Below are 19272 nucleotides of genomic sequence, written 5' to 3' on the forward strand. Positions count from 1 at the left end.
CAGGCTTCAATGTTAATCCATACACTGGCACGGTGGCTGAACATAATTACATTGGATGTTAATATAACTGAACTGGATGAGTAGAACTGACAGCCTTCAAAAGCAATGATGCTTTTTCTTATAGAATTACGTACTGCACATTTGTGTTAATAACTCCATCCAAAATGGAAAAATAATTATTTAAGCTGCTCTGTGTACTGCCTTCTTAAATGAAAATAGTCCATTAAGAAATAATGCCTTTGTAAGTGAGCAGAAAACTCATTCAGATTTAATCAGTTCAACATTTGCTCCCCTCATTGTTGCCCATTTTATCTATGGAGTGAAATAAAATTAACATGGCACCTGAAAGCCAATAATAAGCAAGTATTATTTCTCTGTAATCAGACTATATAAACACCACTCAAACTAGTGTAGCTATGCATAAAGTGGAAAAGAGTAATCCATTTTTTCCATTACTCTGTAAATTTTCCTTCTTTAAAATTTACTTTCAAGTATCAGATTTCCGACAGTTGCAAGTTTTACAACCTTAGAACTGGGTCCTTGCCCCGCGAGCTTTACTCATTTGTGCGCTGAACTGAGGCTGTGACCTGCAACTAATGGGCTACAGGATTGGCTGCAGTGATGACTGGCTTTGTGGCTGTGGGCTCACGTTCATGAACTTCAATTGTTTGCTTGCTTATGTTGTTTGCACAATTTGTTTTTTTTTCTGCGGATTGGGTGTCAGATTGTCCTTTTTTTTTTAAAGGGTTCTATTGGGTTTCGTTGTTTCGTAACTGTTTGTAAGGAGATGAATCTCAAGGTCGTACATAGCATACATACTTTGATAATATATGTAGTTAGAACTGTAATTTCTTTGTGATAAAACCTTTTCAGTTTGATTTGAATTTTTTGTAATTACTCTTTAATATAGAACATTTTCACCACAACACTTTATCAATTTTGGTGCAGTTAAGCAAGAATTTGTAATAATTTTAATATATTTTCTGAAAGCAATTTTGCAAGATAGCAGCTGTAACTGAGTAATTTTATGTTCAGTCAGATGTATACACACTCAAATTGTTCTAGCTTATAATTTACATATGAGTACAGCCACAGAAGGCTGAAATAGTGTGGAAATCTTGCACAACAGCACCTTCTTTTACAAAAATGACTCCTTTTTGCATGTTCTAATAAATAAAACGAATTAAAAGCCATATTCATGGCATTCATCTATTCTGTCACTATTCTGTAGCTGGTAATTCAAAGCAAAGATAATGGAAACACTGTGAAGCAGTTGAATTGAGTGGAAGGACACAAGTGCTGCTGAGATTTCTCATCCAGCAAATCAAAACATCAAGACAACACGATTCTGATGTCTTTCAGAAGAGAGTTGATACTCCTTACTGTAGCCAATGTGCTGGGCATTAATTGATGATTTGGTACAGAATCTAGGAGAACAGCATGTTAAGAAGTGGGGTTTCCTGCAACATTGCTCATGGTATCAGCTAAAGCCCCAGAAATATTCACAGTTCTGAGCAAGCTAGCTGCCAGCCAGTCAAGCGGCTACAGCTCTGATGAAAAATCGTCAATTTGAAATTTTCAACCTGTTTCTCTCTCTACAAGGGTTGCCTGGTCAATTGAATATTTCTAGAATTTAGTGCTTTAATTACTTCACATCCTTGTACTTTTTTTGGTACTCTTTCAATTTTATTTACATCTTTCCTGTCGGTAGGTGACCAAAACTGGGTACAATACTCCAAATTAGGCCTCACCAATGTCTTATTCAATTTCAACATAATATCCCAACTCCTGTACTCAACATGATGATTTATGAAGGTAAATAATACCAAAAGCTTTCTTTACAGTCCTATTTAACCATGACACCACTTTCAATTAATTATGGACCTGTTTTCCCGGATCCATTTGTTCTACCATGTTTCTCAGTGCCCTACCGTTCATTGTGTAAGCCCTACCATATTTAGTCCTCCCAAAGTGCAATACCACACACTTCTCTGCATTAAACTACATCTGCCATATTTTAGCCCATTTTTACAGCTGGTCCATATCCTGCTGAAAGCTTTAATACTCTTCTTCGCCCTCCACTAAACCCCCAATCTTGGTACCATCTGCAAATTTACTGATCCACTTTACCACATTATCATCCAGATAGTTGGTATAGATGATAACTGACAATTGATCCAGCACTGATCCCTGTGGCACATCACTGGATTCAGGCCTCCAGAGAGGCAACCATCTCTCTGGCTTCTGCTACACCAATGTCTTATTCAATTTGCTACCTCAGCTTGAATACCAAATGACTGAATCTTCTTGACCAAGCTCCCATTTGGGACCTTGTCAAAGGTCTTACTAAAGTCCATGTAGACCACATCAACTGTCGTGCCTTCATCAACTTTCCTGGTAACTTCCTCAAAAACTACTATAAGATTGGTTAGATACAACTTACCATCCACAAACCCATGTTGACTATATCCCTAATTAGTCCCTGTCTATCCAAATACTTATATATCCAGTCCCTTAGAATATCTTCTAATAACTTTCCCACTACTGATATCAGGTTCAGCAGCCGATAGTTTTCTGACTACTACTTAAGGCATTCTTAAACAATAGAACAACATTGGCTATCCTCATATCCTCTGGCAGTTCATTCATGGCTAACAATGTTTTAAATACAGGGCTATGGTAGGAAACTTTGTCACATGGTGTGAGCAGAATTATCTGCAGCTTAATGTGAAAAAGACTAAGGAGCTGGTAGCAGACCAGAGGAGGGCTAAGGTACTGGTGACCCCTGTTTCCATCCAGGGCATCAGTGTGGACATAGTGGAGGATACAAATACCTGGGGATACGAATTGACAATAAACTGGACTGGTCAAAGAACGCTGAGGCTGTCTACAAGAAGGGTCAGAGCCGTCTCTATTTCCTGAGGAGACTGAGGTCCTTTAACATCTGCCGGACGATGCTGAGGATGTTCTACGAGTCTGTGGTGGCCAGTGCGATCATGTTTGCTGTTGTGTGCTGGGGCAGCAGGCTGAGGGTAGCAGACACCAACAGAATCAACAAACTCATTCGTAAGGCCAGTGATGTTGTGGGGATGGAACTGGACTCTCTGACGGTGGTGTCTGAAAAGAGGATGCTGTCCAAGTTGCATGCCATCTTAGACAATGTCTCCCATCCACTACATAATGTACTGGTTGGGCACAGGAGTACATTCAGCCAGAGACTCATTCCACTGAGATGCAACACTGAGCGTCATAGGAAGTCATTCCTGCCTATGGCCATCAAACTTTACAACTCCTCCCTTGGAGGGTTAGACACCCTGAGCCAATAGGCTGGTCCTGGACTTATTTCCTGGCATAATTTACATATTACTATTTAATTATTTATGGTGCCACTGTAATGAAAACCAATTTCCCTCGCGATCAGTAAAGTATGACTATGACTAAATATCTTTGCGAGGGCCCTTGCAATTTCTGCACTTGCCTCCACAGTCTGTCAGGTTCTGCACATTTATTGACCCTAATTTGCCACCTGACAGCAAACACCTCCTCCTCTGTAATCTGACCTTACTACTGCATTGCCTCACCCCTATAGATTCTGTGTCCATCTCCCGAGTAAATGCAGATGGAATCAACAGGAAAGCAAGTCTATTTCACAGTTTGTGACAATGTTGAAGCAATTGTCCAAGCACTGATTTCGAGCAGTCATTGAATGATATTTTATGTGACAGACGCGTCTATAGTCTTGGTAGTGAGGCTATTAAGAATCGTTTGCTTACAGAAGATTTATCATTACAGAAGGCAGTTGAGAATAGTACATCTATGGAGATGGCAGCTAAAGAAGCATAACTATTAAGCACATCTTCCCAAGTTCATAAAGTTTCCACTGACTTTAAGAATAAGACACCTATTGGCAATCAATGTTACCATTGTGACAAAACTGTGCAGACAGCAAAAGAATACTGGTATAAGGATTTAGATTGTCGAAGCTGTGGCAAAAAGGGACATATGGAACGTGCCTGTAAAAGTAAAAAGACATGATCAACCAAAAGCACTGTATTAAAGAAAAGCAAAACAAAATGTGAACAAGATGGAGCATACTGAGAATGGACTGAGTGACTCTCACTCTGTGGTTGAAGAAGCATTACATGTTTTATCTGTTTCAGGAGACAAAGGCAGATATTGGGTTGGATGAGGCTACAGCGAGGATGCAGGTGGACACGGGTACTACAGTATCATTGGTGTCAGAGACAGTTTACAAAGAGAAATTGCAGCATTTTACCTCTGAAAGGGCAATGTTGACTTTAAAGACTTACACGGGTGAGGATGTTCCAGTTAGGGGGGGTTATACATGTTACAGTGGAGATTATTGAACAGAGAAAGAAACTTCCACTGTACATTCTAATAGGTGGTTATCAGCTCAAACTCAACTGACATGAAGTGCACTTGATTGGTGGGAGCACTGGTCTACAAGAGATTTTGAAGCAACACACAGAGGTATTCAACTGACAATTTGGTTGTATGAAAGGAATCACTGTTAAGATAGCTGTTAAACCTGACACAATACCAAATGCCTGAAGGTAAGACCAGTTCCATATGCTGAATTGGAAGGACTGGTAATCAGTAAGGAATTGGAATCAGTGTGTGTAGGTAAATGGACAGCTCCAGTGGTTACTGTCCTAAGAAGGGATGGGTCTTTAAGGCTTTGTGGAAGCTTCAAGGTAACCATTAAACCGGTTCTTTGGGTAGAACAATACCTTCTTCCCCTTATTGATGACCTTTTACAGGATTAGCTAGAGGACAGGCATTTAGCAAGACTGACTTGTGTCAAGTGCAGATGCGTGTGGAGTCAGAGTCACAGGAACTGGTAACCATAGTGACTCACAAAGGAATGTTCAGGTACAGAAGGCTTCAATTTGGCATTACCTTGGCTCCCGCACCTTTTCAGTAAGTGATGGACCAGATCCTGAGCGGGTTGACAGGGGTGCGATGCCATTTGGGTGATTCACTCATTTCTGGGAAAGATGAGTGTGAGCACCTACAAAGGACTCCAGGAAGATGGGCTAAGTGTTTGGAAAGACAAGTGACAGTACCTTCAATTACAAAATGAATCGAATCCTTACCAAGCTTGATGGAAGGAGCTCCCAGTCCAAGCAGGATGTTTACTATGGGACTACTGTGTTATCATTCCTATACCATTAAAAAAGCAAGTGCTTGACAAGGGCACTGTGGTGTAGTGTGCATGAAAGAAATCACTTGCAGCTACTCCTGCTGGCCAGGACAGGGATGTAACCATTGAAGAGAAGGTCAAAGCATGCCCAGATTGTCAACGAGTGAGAAATGTTCCTTGTATCCATGGGAATGGCCCGAAGAACCACGGCAGAGGATTCACATACTGTAGATTTTGCAGGACCTGTAGAAGGGCTCATGTTCTTGGTCGCAGTGGCCATAAATAGCAAGCAGCCCGAGGTTGCCATTATGAAGAGCACTACATCTGAAAAATGCATTGAGGAGCTATATTCCATCTTTAATCATTTTCAGCTTCCTCAGCAGCTTGTAAGTGCACACATCTCCTGTCTGAAGAGTTCAAGGCATTTAAAGAAGCAAATGGTATTCGGCACCTCAAGCCTGCAGCATATCATCCAACCACTAACGGCCTTGCTGAACAATGAAACAAGCCCTCAAGGCTTCAATGGGAAGTGGATCCCTCAACCGGAAGATTGTGTCTTAGCTTCCTCTTGTGACGTACCGCAACACTCTCATGCCACCACCACGATGGCTCCAGCCACTGCACTGATGAAAAGACAGCTTTACACCTGGATAGACCTGTTTAGACACCTAAACACAAAATAGATTGTGCTAAGTGAACAGAAAACCCAAGCAGAGAGATATGCTAAAGCAAATACAGAAATTTAACAGCAGGAGAGGCTGTACTTGCCAAGAACTACATCTCTGGAACAAAGTGGGTACCTGCAACAGTGGTGGCACACACTGTTCCTGTGTTGTACGCGAAGGGAGCTAGTAACCACAGCATCCAGAGAAGGTGTGTTGATCAGCCGTGCCCACTTCTGAGGCTACTGAAAGCCAACAGCAAATTACCAATCCAGATCAGATTGTAGAAACGGGAAAAGATTCTGAGAGGACAACTGGCAAACCTGCGTTGAGATGAAATAACATAGCCAGTGTGCTTCCCTATCACCTGTGCTCTCTTTAGTGCCTCCTACTGACAATGCAGTACCCACGCCATGATCTATACAAACACCACCAAGAAATAAAATGATTTTGGCTTCATCCTCAGATCGTTGATTCCATCACTGGAACAAGCAGCCTCCAGATGGATAGAATCTTCAGTTCAGTGACAGACTCTCAGTGCATGGGGCTGAATAATCCCCAGAGTTATGTCTGGGAACAGAGGCAGTCTACTCACCTTCTTTCGCGAGTTTAGGAAAAAATGCTTTTTGTTGGTTGAATTTGATGATTACTCTATTGAATATTAATAGTTCAGCAACTGATTTGTGTATGGGAAGGGGGAGAGAGCTTGAAAATAAGTGGGGGGAGAGATAAGTTATGTATTCATGTATGTTTTAACCTTTACGGCCTGCTGTCAAGCTTCCCTGTGTGTTGTGTACAGAGTGCGATGTGTGAGGATATTCTAGGTAGATGACTTACAAGCAAAATAAACAGCTGCATGTCTGTTCCTCACCTCTCCATGGGTGTTAAGGCCAGACGGCTTCCTGGTACCACAAATATAACAACTGGTGATGAGGAAAGAAAGCTTTATTGTCTGAATTCATTAAGCTCAATATTAAGTTCTGATTGCCATAATATAGCCAAATTAAGGATTAGTCTGGATGGTGGGGTTACTTGATGATGGATACTGTTTTCTTGCGGCTGTGTTCCTTGTAAATGTGCTCAGTGGTGGGGAGGTCTTTTCCTGTGATAGACTGGGCAGTATCCATCTCTTTTTGTAGGCTTTTATGTTATTGGGTATTGGTGTTTCCATACCAGACTGTGGTGCAACCAATCAGGATACTCTCCACTGTGCATCTATAGAAGAGCTCGAAAACTCATGTTCTCAGTATCATTTTTTTTGTATTTACAAATCGGTTGCTTGTTATTCTTTGTTTTTTGTTTGGTGTAGTGTTTCATCGATTCTTTTGTATTTCTCCATGAATGCCCAATAAAATGAATCTGGTGACATTTTATTAGGCACACCTGTACAGGTGATTGTTGCTGTAAGTATCTAATCAGACAATCATGTAGCAGCAACTCAATGCATGAAAGCAGGCAGACACGGTCTAGAGGTTCAGTTGTTGTTCAGACCACACATCAATTCAGGGAAAATGTGATCTTAAGTGATTTTGACCATGGAATGATCATTGGTGCCTGATGGGGTGGTCTGAGTATCTCAAACACTGCTGATCTCCTGGGATTTTCACACAACCGTCTCTAGAGTTTACAGAGAATGGTCCAATAACATATATATATTAAAAAAAAAGCATCCAGTGAGTGGCAGTTATGTGGCAAAACACTTCATTAATGAGAGAGGTCCAAGGAATATGCCCTGACTTGTTCAAGCTGACAAGAAGGTGAAATTAACTCAAATAACTATGCATTACAACAGTGGTGGGGAGCAGAGCATCTCTGAATGCATAATGCATCGAAACTTGAAATGGATGGGCTACAGCTGCAGAAACCCACACTCAGCAAGTACAGTACCTAATCAAGTGGCCATTGAGTGTATACGCTAATTACTCTGAACTTTTGAAGTTTGAGATGCTATTCCTGAGCTTACATTTGCCATTATTAGTGGTCAAAGATAGAGAGGTCAAAGTGAGCGTGATACGATAAAATTTGTCGATGACAGAAGAATGTAAAGCTAATATTTAAAGCTTGCTCCACTCTAAGGATGAAGATCGCAACAAAGAATCAACCCAGGAAATATAACAACATACCTTTTGAAATTCTTTGCTCTCCTAATCCTCCATCCAATCCCAGAAACAAGTATATTATGAAGAAAAGAAAAATTAATTTAGTTATGCTTGTAATTTACAGTATCTGCTTAACTCTTATTTTCCTGATATATCATCAGGGCCAGGGCCTTAAGTAACACACACAAAATGCTGGGGGAACTTAACAGCATCTATGGAAAGGAGTACAGTTGACGTTTCAGGTTGAGACCCTTTAGCAGCCTTGTAATACAAACGCTAAATGAATGGTAAGGTTGCCGTCCAATGTGCCTGAAGGTGCAGGGAGAAACTTCTCATTTATAATGTCACAAGCAGCAGAGGACCCAGTACAGATCCCTGCAGAATACCACTAGTCTCAGACCTCCAGCCAGAGTAAGTCCCATTGACACCTTTGTCTTCTATGGGCAAGCCATTTCTGAATCCAAACATTGTGGATCCTTTTCATCTTAATCTTCTGGATGAGATTCCATACAATTTAATCCTCTGGATGATATATCAAGTTCAAATCTTACCACACTGTTCAAGGACAGTAGGCGAGCAATATGTAATCCTAGGTTCAGGTATCAGTCATTCACTTCTTTGTGGGTAGGATATCTCTTTCTTCCAGTATCTTCTCAGACTGGGAAAAAAATCCATTTACTGTGGAGCATGAAGTAAAGTTGGAATGAAGATAGGAAGAATGGCAGATCTCTGGAATTCATTGCCATAGGTAGCTGTGTAGGCCAAGTCTTTATGTATACTTAAGGCAGAGGTTGTTAGATTCTTGACTGGTCAGAGCATGAAGGGATAAGGAGAGAACACAGGAGATTAGGGCTGAGAGGAAGAATGGAGCAGCCATGATGAAATGGTGGAGCAGACTCAATGGGCCAAATAGCCTAATTCTGCTCCTCTATCTTATGGTCTTATGAATCAATCTTTGATGGTGCTATTCCAACAGCTAATATATTTTTTGAAAAAGCATATCCTGTTTGGAAAGCCAATTGACCTCAGATGCTACTGTGCTTCAGAGGTTCATGAGGTTACTGTTTTAACCAGTATTAATTAGTTGGTGACCAGAGGCAGAACCCTGCTTTAGTTGATGTAAAATTTGAGAGTGCAAGTGCATTATTTTAGACATATGGTTTTTGTTTATTTCTAGTTACATTTTACTGTCATTCCACCAAAAACAAAATGTAATACTGTTTGCAAAGCCTTTCGACATAAAAGTTAGTGACTTCATTAATGAACTGGCCCTGAGCTGCGCACTAAAACATCATTACAAAATTAGAATTTCTGTGGTAACCATAAGAATTGTACCGTATGCTAGCCAAAACGAGCAGGTTAGGTAGGCCTTACCCAGCTCTCTGCCCATAGTGCAAATGTCCAAGTAGTTACTTTTAAAATGTGATGAAGAATTCTGTTTCTACCTGCCTTTCAAGATATGAGTTCTAGACCCTAATGGACTTACTTTTTTCTAATTAAGTCTGTGACTTCCACTAATTGATATCTGAGACAATAAAATTCTGTCATGTCTGTTCACTCTGTCTAGGCATTTCATAATTTTTGCACATCTCTTCTCAGTCAGACTTTTGCTTCAAATGTTCCAACCTTAACCAAGTCAATCTATTTAACATTATTAGACAGTGAAATCTCATCACCTGGGAGTGAATTTATTCATTCTGCTCTTTCTTTCTAGGCTTCTGCAACTAAGGTCTACAAAACACTATATGTCATTGTAGTTTTAGTATAGCTGTTACTGCAAGATCGTTCTGATGGCCTGCAATACCAGCACTGGGCAGCAGAGAGCAGTGTATGTCAATGTTTCAGTTAAGTACAAATGAGTAAACTACAAAACAACAAAAGGAACTTAATTTTCACCACCAGAGGCAACGTCTTGAGATTTGTGAAGGATTCTAGAGAAGTTTTTGATTGAAATAATGTTAGATATATACAATATTTTGATACATTAACTCTTCTTCAAAGTAACACACCTTTCTGAATATCTTTTGTATATTTCGGTCAATTTTATGTATCACATAATATAGTTACCAGGACGCAAGCAAATAGTTTCATGAAAGAAAATTATGGTGCTATTAAGAGACTGCCAGGGTCATGGAAAAAATGGCTAAGTGAACTTAGGTCTTTTATTTCACCATGGTAATCACAATCGTTATATTCAAGAGAAATGGAGCAGGGAAGATCATATGACCTCTTTGAGCTGTCTCTCTGATCTGATAATATTATGCCAGATCTGATTATTGTTCTTTGGTCTGTCTGATGTCTATAGTCCATGACTCATGCATAGATAGTACATATGTCTACGTCAGCCTTAAATATATTTGAATACTCGGCATCCACAACTCAATGGGATAAAGAATTTCAAGGACTTGTAACGCTCTGTGAAAGCAAATTCTTCCTCATTTTCATCTACATATAAATGTACTTCATCTTGAAAGCGTGTTTCTCAAATATAGATTGTCCTATTTGGGAAACATCCTCACACCATCCACCCTGTCAAAACATCTGAGAATCACAGAGGTCTAAGATCTCCTGTATTTCTACCAAATTCTTCACCTTCTTTTCAAGGATTCAAATTAGAGAAGGCCTACACTATGTCCAAGACAAATTTATACTTTGCTAAATAAGGAGCGCAGAATTGTTCTCAGTACTCTAGGTGTGGTGTTGCCAATGCTCAGTTGCAATATGTCCCTATATCTGTGCAGCTCCGTCTACCATAAAGTCCAACATTTTCCTGCCTAATTATTTGCTGTGTTTCTAGATACTGAATGGACTATCCATAATTGTGATCCCCTTTGTCTGCCAGGTTTGGTAGTTTAGTCAAGGCAATGGTGTAGAGAATTCTGTTGGCTGTGGTCTTCCTGTGTTGGGGTTGGTAGGTGATGGTGGGGAAGAGACTGTGGATTCATGCGTGATGATTGATGGTTGGGAATTAAATCTGTGAATCCCTCTATTAAAACCTCGGCATGGAAACTACGCGATTGTGGAGTTTCGGTGAAGGAAACACAGAACACAGGTGTAAGTTAGAGCTTCACTCCATGCAAAATATTTTAAGGTAAACATGTTTGATTTCTTCTGAGATGCATTTGACTTCTAGAAAGTGGTTAATAAGGTTAATGATACAAACACGAGGAATTCTGCAGATGCTGGAAATTCAAGCAACACGCATCAAAGTTGCTGGTGAACGCAGCAGGCCAGGCAGCATCTATAGGAAGAGGTACAGTTGATGTTTCGGGCCGAGACCCTTTGTCAGGACTAACTGAAAGAAGAGCTAGTAAGAGATTTGGAAGTGGGAGGGGGAGGGGAAGATCCAAAATGATAGGAGAAGACAGGAGGGGGAGGGATGGAGCCAAGAGCTGGACAGGTGATTGGCAAAAGGGTATATGAGAGGATCATGGGACAGGAGGCCCAGGGAGAAGGAAAAGGGGGAGGGGGGGGGAAACCAGTGGATGGGCAAGGGGTATAGTCAGAGGGATAGAGGGAGAAAAAGGAGAGTGAGAGAAAGAATGTGTGTATATAAATAACGGATGGGGTACAAGGGGGAGGTAGGGCATTAGCGGAAGTTAGAGAAGTCAATGTTCATGCCATCAGGTTGGAGGCTACCCAGACGGAATATAAGGTGTTGTTCTTCCAACCTGAGTGTGGCTTCATCTTTGAAAAAGACTAAGGAGCTGGTGGTAGACCTGAGGAGAGCTAAGGTACTGGTGACCCCTGTTTCCATCCAAGGAGTCAGTGTGGACATGGTGGAGGATTACAAATACCTGGGGATACGAATTGACAATAAACTGGACTGGTTAAAGAACACTGAGGCTGTCTACAAGAAGGGTCAGCGCCGTCTCTATTTCCTGAGGAGACTGAGGTCCTTTAACATCTGCCGGACGATGCTGAGGATGTTCTACGAGTCTGTGGTGGCCAGTGCTATCATGATTGCTGTTGTGTGCTGGGGCAGCAGACACCAAAATTATCAACAAACTCATTCATAAGGCCAGTGAGGTTGTGGGGATGGAACTGGACTCTCTCACTGTGGTGTCTGAAAAGAGGATGCTGTCTAAGTTGCATGCTATCTTGGTCAATGTTTCCCATCCACTACATAATGTACTGGGTGGGCACAGGAGTACATTCAGCCAGAGACTCATTCCACCAAGATGCAGCACAGAGCATCATAGGAAGTCATTCCTGCCTGTGGCCATCAAACTTTACAACTCCTCCCTTGGAGGGTCAGACACCCTGAGTTGATAGGCTGGTCCTGGACTTATTTCATAATTTACTGGCGCAAGCAACAGGAATTCTGCAAATGCTGGATATTCAAGCAACACACATAAAAGTTGCTGGTGAACGCAGCAGGCCAGGCAGCATCTCTAGGAAGAGGTGCAGTCGACATTTCAGGCCGAGACCCTTCGTCAGGACTAACTGAAGGAAGAGTGAGTAAGGGATTTGAAAGTTGGAGGGGGAGGGGGAGATCCAAAATGATAGGAGAAGACAGGAGGGGGAGGGATGGAGCCAAGAGCTGGACGGGTGATAGGCAAAAGGGATACGAGAGGATCATGGGACAGGAGGTCCGGGAAGAAAGACGGGGGGGGGGGGGAACCCAGAGGATGGGCAAGGGGTATATTCAGAGGGACAGAGGGAGAAAAAGGAGAGTGAGAGAAAGAATATGTGTATAAAAATAAGTAACAGATGGGGTACGAGGGGGAGGTGGGGCATTAGCGGAAGTTAGAGAAGTCGATGTTCATGCCATCGGGTTGGAGGCTACCCAGATGGAATATAAGGTGTTGTTCCTCCAACCCGAGTGTGGCTTCATCTTTACAGTAGAGGAGGCCGTGGATAGACATGTCAGAATGGGAATGGGATGTGGAATTAAAATGTGTGGCCACTGGGAGATCCTGCTTTCTCTGGCGGACAGAGCGTAGGTGTTCAGCAAAGCGGTCTCCCAGTCTGCGTCAGGTCTCACCACTATATAAAAGGCCACATCGGGAGCACCGGATGCAGTATATCACCCCAGGCGACTCACAGGTGAAGTGTTGCCTCACCTGGAAGGACTGTTTGGGGCCCTGAATGGTGGTGAGGGAGGAAGTGTAAGGGCATGTGTAGCACTTGTTCCGCTTACATGGATAAGTGCCAGGAGGGAGATCAGTGGGGAGGGATGGGGGGGACGAATGGGAGTAGCGTAGGGAGCGATCCCTGCGGAATGCAGAGAGAGTGGGGGAGGGAAAGATGTGCTTAGTTGTGGGATCCCGTTGTTGGTGGCGGAAGTTACGGAGAATAATATGTTGGACCCGGAGGCTGGTGGGGTGGTAGGTGAGGACCAGGGGAACCCTATTCCTAGTGGGGTGGCGGGAGGATGGAGTGAGAGCAGATGTACGTGAAAGGGGAGATGCGTTTAAGAGCAGAGTTGATAGTGGAGGAAGGGAAGCCCCTTTCTTTAAAAAAGGAAGACATCTCCCTCGTCCTAGAATGAAAAGCCTCATCCTGAGAGCAGATGTGGCGGAGATGGAGGAATTGCGAGAAGGGGATGGCGTTTTTGCAAGGGACAGGGTGAGAAGAGGAATAGTCATATTTTACTGGCATAATTTACATATTACTATTTAACTATTTATGGTTCTACTACTATTTATTATTTATGGTGCAACTGTAACGAAAACCAATTTCCCCCGGGATCAATAAAGTATGACTATGACTATGACTATGACAAGGGAGTCGCATAGGGAGCGATCCCTGCGGAAAGCGGGGTGGGGGGGTGGGGGGGGGGTGGAGGGAAAGATACCCAAATTTCTTATGAAAACTTTACAAGATGACATTAATTAACCCTTTCAAAGGTACAATCACACACAATAACCCACTTAACAAGGAATTAACTTTTGGAAACAATTTTAACATTTTGTTTCCATGTTTCAGTGATGAATCCAAAATAATCATTATCATTTGACATATCACATTAGCGTCATTGAATTCTTTTTCTCAGATTCTTCTATAAAGGAAGCCTCTGCATTCAATAATTGCTTTTCCAAGTGAGAGTTCCGCCATTTCTAGGCATGAGGATATATTAGGGGATGCCCTCAGTAGACCTGTTACATGTTAATCCATGCAAGTGTCAGCTGTGACTCAGTATATGGCATCCATACTTTTGGGTGAAAAGGTTCTACGGACAGGATCTACTCCAGAGACACAAGTAATAATGGTCACTGGACAGCAGAGTGGTTTCAATAGGTACATATAGTGTCAGAGAAATGTATACAATATACATCTTGAAATTCTTTTTCTTTCCATGAAAAGAGGAGTGCCCCAAAGAATGAATGACAGTTAATTGTTAGAATCCCAAAGCTCCGCCCCAGCTCCCCCCTCCCAAGCATAAGCAGCAGCAAAGCGATGACCCTGCTCCTCCCCCACCAGCAAAAAAAGCATCTGCGCCCCCCACCAAGCACTCAATCATGCATCGAAGCATCAATAAAGACACAGACTTGCAGTACCCCAATGACTACTCATTCACCACAGGCTCTCTCTCTCTCCATAATAAGGGAAAAAGGGGTGTCCACTTTTCACAGCAAGAGGAGGGACATAAAACAACTCACCGATTTACAGTGTTAAAAATCTGTTTTGTCGCTTTTTCCGAGCTCTGTGTCCAAAGATCTCCTTTTCAGGGTTCTCCTTGGCATATCGAGAAACGGCTGGTCATGAGGGTCCCATTCCGCAAAGAACCAAAGTCAGAATGTAATTCCAGGTCAGGTTCTTCAAAAGAAACGCTGAAAAGGAAAACAAAAAGAGATATTAAAGAGCAGTTTTTGAAGACGCAAGCAAAGAAGTCGTCTTCAGGCGCCACCATCCTAATCTCTGCCCTCTGTTGAGTAGAACTGCTGCCTCACCTTCAGAGAGATTCAGGTTCGATCCTGACCTTAGGAACATGTATAAGGAGTTAGTGTATTATCCCTATGATCCTGTGTCTTACTTCAAATCTTGACAGTGAGGTACTAGCTAACTACAGGCCTATATCAAATTTTCCCTTCCTGGGCAAAGTTCTGAAAAAAATCTTTGTCAACCAATTCAACAACTTGTTGAATGAGAACAATAAGTTTCAGTCAGGTTTTAGAGCAGCTAACAACACAGAGCACCGAGGCCCTGAACACAATTGTTAGTGACCTTAGGCTCAGCAGTGACATCAACAAATGGATGAGCAATAATTTCCTAAAACTAAATGAAGGTAAAACTGAAATACTTTTGGATGGTCCCAAAGCGAAAAAAGATAAACTGCTTGATAAACTTGGGAACTTGGCTTTTCTTGTTTAGTCAGAAGTAACTACCCTGGGTGTTATCCTTGATTCAGATTTGAATTTTAAACCCCACATAAGGGAAGTGACCAAAGCAGTACTTCTACACTTAAGAAATACTGCAAAGTTACTGTACACCTGTTTCTGTCACGCAATTATGTTGCAAAACTAATTCATGTCTTTATATCCAATAGACTAGACTACTACAAAGCACTTTTTACAGGAATCTCAAAGCAATCTATTGACAAGCTTCAGCTCATTCAGCATGCTGCTGCTAGACATTTAACTAAAACCAGGTTGAGGGAGCATTTCACTCCCGTCCAAACTGCTCTGCATTGGCTTCCTGTATGTTTCAGAATTCTCTTGTTTTTAAAGCTCTTGATGGTCTGGGACCAGGGTATATTACTGAATTGTTCTTGTTCTGTAACCTGGCTGGAGCTCTCAGGTCTTCTACTGGTCTCTTAAATTTAAACAGCTTCCCTCATAAAAAAATTGGCAGACCAAGTGTTTTACATTATGTTCCTAAACTGTAGAATTCAATATCTAAAACTATAAGCGATGCAAACTCATTTGACTCTTTAAAATATCAGCTCAAAACCTATTTACTTAGATTTGCTTCTAACTAACATAATTTTGTCTTTTTTTATGTTTACCTTTTAGTACATTGTAAAGCACTTAGGTTTACATTGTTTATATGAAAGGTGCTCTGTAAATAAGTTATTATTGTTGCAAGCTTTTTTTCAGCTCAAGCTGGTAAAACCTGAGGTATAGTATAGCCAAGCATGCTCATTTGTCAATTACTAGGAAGTTTCGTTCTAGTGGTGTTTAGTATTGTGGATTTCTGGAGATTTACATAAATATTGCTGTGTAGGCCTAATTGTTTAATGTTACTGTGTAGTGACTTTGGGATGACACCAGTTGTAGATATTACTATTGAGACAATGTATGCACTGTTTATAGAACATAGAATAGTACAGCACAGTACAGGCCCTTCAGCCCACAATGTTGTGCCGACCCTCAAACCCTGCCTCCCATATAAGCCCCCACCTTAGATTCCTCCATATACCTGTCTAGTAGTCTCTTAAACTTCACTAGTGTATCTGCCTCCACCACTGACTCAGGCAGTGCATTCCACGCACCAACCACTCTCTGAGTAAAAAACCTTCCTCTAATATCCCCCTTGAACTTCCCACACCTTACCTTAAAACCATGTCCTCTTGTATTGAGCAGTGGTGCCCTGGGGAAGAGGTGCTGGCTATCCACTCTATCTATTCCTCTTATTATCTTGTACACCTCTATCATGTCTCCTCTCATCCTCCTTCTCTCCAAAGAGTAAAGCCCTAGCTCCCTTAATCTCTGATCATAATCCATACTTTCTAAACCAGGCAGCATCCTGGTAAATCTCCTCTGTACCCTTTCCAATGCTTCCACATCCTTCCTATAGTGAGGTGACCAGAACTGGACACAATACTCCAAGTGTGGCCTAACCAGAGTTTTATAGAGCTGCATCATTACATCGCGACTCTTAAACTCTATCCCTCGACTTATGAAAGCTAACACCCCGTAAGCTTTCTTAATTACCCTATCCACCTGTGAGGCAACTTTCAGGGATTTGTGGACATGTACCCCGAGATCCCTCTGCTCCTCCACACTACCAAGTATCCTGCCATTTACTTTGTACTCTGGCTTGGAGTTTGTCCTTCCAAAGTGTACCACCTCACACTTCTCCGGGTTGAACTCCATCTGCCACTTCTCAGCCCACTTTTGCATCCTATCAATGTCTCTCTGCAATCTTTGACAATACTCTACACTATCTACAACACCACCAACCTTTGTGTCATCTGCAAACTTGCCAACCCACCCTTCTACCCACACATCCAGGTTGTTAATAAAAATCACGAAAAGTAGAGGTCCCAGAACAGATCCTTGTGGGACACCACTAGTCACAATCCTCCAATCTGAATGTACTCCCTCCACCACCACCCTCTGCCTTCTGCAGGCAAGCCAATTCTGAATCCACCTGGCCAAACTTCCCTGGATCCCATGCCTTCTAACTTTCTGAATAAGCCTACCATGTGGAACCTTGTCAAATGCCTTACTAAAATCCATATAGATCACATCCACTGCACTACTGTCATCTATATGCCTGGTCACCTACTCAAAGAACTCTATCAGGCTTGTTAGACACGATCTGCCCTTCACAAAGCCGTGCTGACTGTCCCTGATCAGACCATGATTCTCTAAATGCCTATAGATCCTATCTCTAAGAATCTTTTCCAACAGCTTTCCCACCACAGATGAAAGGCTCACTGGTCTATAATTACCCGGACTATCCCTACTACCTTTTTTGAACAAGGGAACAACATTCGCCTCCCTCCAATCCTCCGGTACCATTCCTGTGGACAACGAGGACATAAAGATCCTAGCCAGAGGCTCAGCAATCTCTTCTCTCACCTCGTGGAGCAGCCTGGGGAATATTCTGTCAGGCCCCAGGGACTTATCTGTCCTAATGTATCTTAACAACTCCAACACCTCCTCTCCCTTAATATCAGCATGCTCCAGAACATCAACCTCACTCATATTGTCCTCACCATCATCAAGTTCCCTTTCATTGGTGAATACCAAAGAGAAGTATTCATTGAGGACCTCGCTCACTTCCACAGCCTCCAGGCACATCTTCCCACCTTTATCTCTAATCGGTCCTACCTTCACTCCTGTCATCCCTTTTCTCTTCACATAATTGAAGAATGCCTTGGGGTTTTCCTTTACCCTACTCGCCAAGGCCTTCTCATGCCCCCTTCTTGCTCTCCTCAGCCCCTTCTTAAGCTCCTTTCTTGCTTCCCTATATTCCTCAATAGACCCAACTGATCCTTGCTTCCTAAACCTCATGTATGCTGCCTTCTTCCTCCTGAATAGATCTTCCACCTCACTTGTCACCCATGGTTCCTTCACCCTACCATTCTTTATCTTCCTCACCGGGACAAATTTATCCCTTACATCCCGTAAGAGATCTCTAACCATCGACCACATGTCCATAGTACATTTCCCCGCAAAAACATCATCCCAATTCACACCCGCAAGTTCTAGCCTTATAGCCTCATAATTTGCCTTTCCCCAATTAAAAATTTTCCTGTCCTCTGATTCTATCCTTTTCCATGAAATTATAAAAGCCAGGGAGCAGTGGTCACCGTCCCCCAGATGCTCACCCACTGAGAGATCTGTGACCTGACCCGGTTCATTACCTAGTACTAGATCTAGTATGGCATTCCCCCTGGTCGGCCTGTCCACATACTGTGACAGGAATCCATCCTGGACACACTTAACAAATTCTGCCCCATCTAAACCTTTGGAACTAATTAGGTGCCAATCAATATTAGGGAAGTTAAAGTCACCCATGATAACAACCCTGTTATTTTTGCACCTTTCCAAAATCTGCCTCCCAATCTGCTCCTCTGTATCTCTGCTGCTACCAGGGGGCCTATAGAATATCCCCAATAGAGTAACTGCTCCCTTCCTGTTCCTGACTTCCACCCATATTGACTCAAAAGAGTTGTTCCAGAGTCTTTCAATTTCCTCTTTTAATTCAGCATATTTCTGGTGTTTTTCACTTATTGATTTCTGTATGTTGTGTGTGTTTGGAATGGCAATATCTATTATGCAATTTGTTCTTGCTTGTTTATCCAGTGATATGATATCTGGATGGTTATTATGGATTGTCCTATGTGTAATAATGGATCAGTTGTACTATAATTTGTAGGACTCTTACTGTTAAACTGGATTAGGCTTGTATTTTTCGTGAGGTATGATTTTCATGAGTTCGTATTTTAAAGCAAATTTTGGTGAATGATGTTTGCCAATTGAGTGTGCCTGTGTACGACAAGTAATCAGATTGAGTTAAACTGCTGCAGTGTACTGTGATGCGTTGGATTATCTCTGGATACTCTTGGCATTTTCTACATTTACCATCTTGAATTTGTTGCTCTTGGTTAGGTATTTTGATTTTTTTTTGTGTAAATCACATGACCCTGTATTGGCACAAGGAACCCCTC

This window comes from Mobula birostris, chromosome 2 (assembly GCF_030028105.1).
Source record: "Mobula birostris isolate sMobBir1 chromosome 2, sMobBir1.hap1, whole genome shotgun sequence".
Lineage (NCBI taxonomy): Eukaryota > Metazoa > Chordata > Chondrichthyes > Myliobatiformes > Myliobatidae > Mobula > Mobula birostris.